This window comes from Limulus polyphemus, unplaced genomic scaffold (assembly GCF_000517525.1).
Source record: "Limulus polyphemus unplaced genomic scaffold, Limulus_polyphemus-2.1.2 Scaffold9854, whole genome shotgun sequence".
Taxonomy (NCBI): Eukaryota; Metazoa; Arthropoda; class Merostomata; order Xiphosura; family Limulidae; genus Limulus; species Limulus polyphemus.
Window position 1 is genome coordinate 1 of NW_013675464.1, and position 3,869 is coordinate 3,869.

Below are 3,869 nucleotides of genomic sequence, written 5' to 3' on the forward strand. Positions count from 1 at the left end.
TTTCCTGAACTGCACGATGATTCTTTTGACTGTCAAAAGTGGGATTCCCAAATTTTGCGAAATTTGCAGCTGACTTAATCCACCATCTGCTTGACCAACTATCCTACCTCTAACAAAATCTGACAATTCGAGAGAACCTTGAGTTCTAGGTGTGTTGTAGCACAAGATAATTAGTGTGCGGACCATTTTCATTTATTTAATGCTCTGTGAACACAAATTAGTTAGCATAAATCAGTTAAATGATGAAAAATTAGGTGTCTATTTACTTGTGACCACTCAGTGTATGTTTAGATAAACCAGCTGATACATGTAATAACTGTATTAAAATTATAATTTAACAGAAAAGGAAGAAGAAGAAAAGAAGGAAGAACAGTCAGTGTAAGTGGTCTTTACTGGCATTAGTTTCACTATAAGTTGAGCCGTCAGTGTAAATGGTCTTTACTGGTGTTAGTTTCACTATAAGTTGAGCAGTCAGTATAAGTGGTCTTTACTGGTGTTAGTTTCAATATAAGTTGAGCTGTCAGTGTAAATGATTTTTACCAGTGTTAGTTTTACTATAAGTTGAGCAGTCAGTGTAAGTGGTTTTTACAGGTGTTAGTTTCACTATAAGTTGAGCAGTCAGTGTAAGTGGTCTTTACTGGCGTTAGTTTCACTATAAGTTGAGCCGTCAGTGTAAATGGTCTTTACAGGTGTTAGTTTCACTATAAGTTGAGCCGTCAGTGTAAATGGTCTTTCCCGATGTTAGTTTCACTATAAGTTGAGCAGTCAGTGTAAATGGTCTTTACTGATCTTAGTTTCACTATAAATTGAGCAGTCAGTGTAAGTGGTCTTTACTGGTATTAGTTTCACTATAAGTTGAGCTGTCAGTATAAGTGGTCTTTACAGGTGTTAGTTTCACTATAAGTTGAGCAGTCAGTGTAAGTGGTCTTTACTGGTGTTAGTTTCACTATAAGTTGAGCTGTCAGTGTAAATGGTCTTTACAGGTGTTAGTTTCACTATAAGTTAAGCAGTCAGTGTAAATGGTCTTTACAGGTGTTAGTTTCACTATAAGTTGAGCAGTCAGTGTAAATGGTCTTTACTGGTGTTAGTTTTACTATAAGTTGAGCAGTCAGTGTAAATGGTCTTTACCTGTGTTAGTTTCACTATAAGTTGAGCAGTCAGTGTAAGTGGTCTGTACTGGTATTAGTTTCACTATAAGTTGAGCTGTCAGTATAAGTGGTCTTTACTGGTGTTAGTTTCACTATAAGTTTAGCAGTCAGTGTAAATGGTTTTTACTGGTGTTAGTTTCACTATAAGTTGAGCAGTCAGTGTAAGTGGTCTTTACTGGTGTTAGTTTCACTATAAGTTAAGTAGTCAATGTAAGTGGTTTTTACAGGTGTTAGTTTCACTATAAGTTGAGCAGTCAGTGTAAATGGTCTTTCCCGATGTTAGTTTCACTATAAGTTTAGCAGTCAGTATAAGTGGTCTTTACTGGTGTTAGTTTCACTATAAGTTTAGCAGTCAGTGTAACTGTTCTTTACAGATGTTAGTTTCACTATAAGTTGAGCAGTCAGTGTAACTAGTTTTTTTGTGATGTTGTTGTAAAAGTGTCATGGTTAGCCAAGTACATGTGTTCTGATATTTTCATGAGTCCTTCCCACAGCTATATTGGATTTAGAACAAGCTCAGAGTTACAGATTTTATATATGAAATTGAGTTTAGTTTCTAAAATTGCATTAATTTCAGAATTTAAGTTTACTGTGTGTAGAAAAAAAAAAGTTTCTCATTTAAAAAGCTATATTTTTTGTCAGTATTTTATTTCCATATTATTATATATACTCAAAATTGATTTTATTTTTATAATTATCTTTATTTTCAATTCCATATTATAGAGAATCCACCTCCAGCTGGTTGTCAAGATTAAATCCTTTTGGATCTAGATAAACAATATCTTCAGTCTGGTAGTATGCATAGCAGCACTTTAGAAATTATCAGAAGAGATTTGTAAATAAAAACTATTACAAGACTCCAATTTTGGTCGACCACATATAACATTAAACAAGTTTAACACTACAAGTAAAAGTGTGTACATCAAAACCTTTTATATTATGTCAAAGTTGGCATCAAAACATTAAAATAATTCTCAAGTTTCACTTTTCTGTAACACAAGACATTTCTTTGTTCCAAATTGCCCATTTTATTTCTATCCCTACATGAGTTTGTAACAAATTACACACTTATAGATATTGTTAAGCCATAATGTAATCTTGTATCCTCCAATCTTCTTGCGTTATTGAGATATTAACAAGAAAGTCAAGCCTATGTACACACCCTCCTGTCATGTCCTATCTTTCAAAAAATATCTCTAATTCTTATTAACATTTTCTATTGGATTATTTATAAGGAAAAGAAAGAGAACTTTTAATTTCCTGAATTCTCGATAGTCTAGTTCATTCTGAATTATTTGGCTTCAGATTATCACAACGAGTTAAAGGAATTTATTTAACACATTTTTAGCTTAGTTAGAAAACCAGTTTTTTCAACATTTTACTTTTTGTGCATGTTAATATCTTGTGTTATAAATTGTATTTGAACAAACTAAAAAACGTTCTTCACAATCACCACTGTCACAAAAAGTAGGCTTATAAGCTCTTGCCACTTTTATGGCAGAATACCTTAGGCCACATCTATGTACCAAATTTCTTGTTTTTTTATTTATTGTTATAAAAGAAATAAAATTAAAAAATTAGAAACTTATTAATGTAGATAAAACAATAAAAAAAACATTTGAGATAGCATTCCTGTGCCAACTGATCTTGATTACATGAAAGTTTTATCAATACACCTTGACCAACTAATAATGGTGACAGCCAACTGACACAATAAAATTATCATCGTTCTTATGTACAAGCATTTAATTAATCCACCATAAACAAAAAGTATGATAGCGTATTTATTTCCTGATAATGAATGGATTAAAATGAATCTTTACAAATTTCATTGACCTTCCTTATACTATCCTGAAGCATTAAAACAGAATCTCAAATGGTACCAACTTAATAAAAACCTATTAATAACAAGATTTTTTTTGAGAGAGATGAAACAGAAAAAAGGTAAATCATATTTTCCTTCTAACAAGAGTATGACAGTAAAACATCAGGATTGCAGAAACTTTCTAAGTAAATAAAACAAATCTATATTTATCTAATAATATATTATTTATCATGTAACAAATCAGATTCATTGTTTCTTTAGATCAAAGAAACTACAGCCGATTTACAAAAATTAATATTGTTACTTATATAATCTTGTTATTGCACCAACATGAAATAAATATGAATATTAAAACAAGCTACATTTATTTTTATTAACCATAATTATAGAAGCAGCTAGCACAATTGTTGGTAAAAAAAATTAATTCACCTTAACAACTTCTGTTAGAATACAAAATATTAAAGCTATATTTCATACATAAACTAGAACTGGCAGTCTAGAACAAAAAGAAAGACTTCACCAATGTGACATGTTTAGAAAAAAAAGAAAAACTTCACATGGCTTCTCTAGTCTTTTTACTACTTAGAAAATACAATTACATCTATTTCTGGAATGTTCTAAGATTATCCTGAGAATACAAGTTTTGTTTGTTGGTAGTTCAACTGGTCTTTGACTGACACACATGAATTATTTATAATGACCAAAGAGGTTTTGTTTACCGACATGGGCTAAAGACTTAGTGATGTCAAAAGCCAACTCATAAATTTATTTCATTTGTTTATGAGCTAACAAAGGAAGTTCTACAAGTATTGAAATAATTGATATTTTCTGCAGTAGACAAACTGAACCATGGGAATCACCTAATAAAATATTTTTCCTTCTTTCAGAACCCACTA

General features: G+C 31.0%; 1 protein-coding gene and 1 long non-coding RNA gene across 2 annotated transcripts in view; one reads left to right on the forward strand and one right to left on the reverse strand.

Annotated features, from left to right (window-relative positions):
• The first annotated feature begins 279 nt into the window (after nt 1–279).
• On the forward strand, nt 280–2,011 carry LOC111083497. The gene is made up of 2 exons (XR_002609066.1): nt 280–378; nt 1,872–2,011. It is a non-coding gene; the product is annotated as an uncharacterized LOC111083497 (long non-coding RNA).
• A 908-nt stretch (nt 2,012–2,919) lies between these two features.
• LOC106476121 (phosphatidylinositol 3,4,5-trisphosphate 3-phosphatase TPTE2-like) overlaps nt 2,920–3,869 on the reverse strand; it is a 16,745-nt gene continuing 15,795 nt past the window's right edge. The window contains exon 11 of the mRNA XM_013936791.2: nt 2,920–3,833. The gene's annotated coding sequence lies outside the window, so the exon portion shown is untranslated. The remainder of the gene's footprint in view (nt 3,834–3,869) is intronic.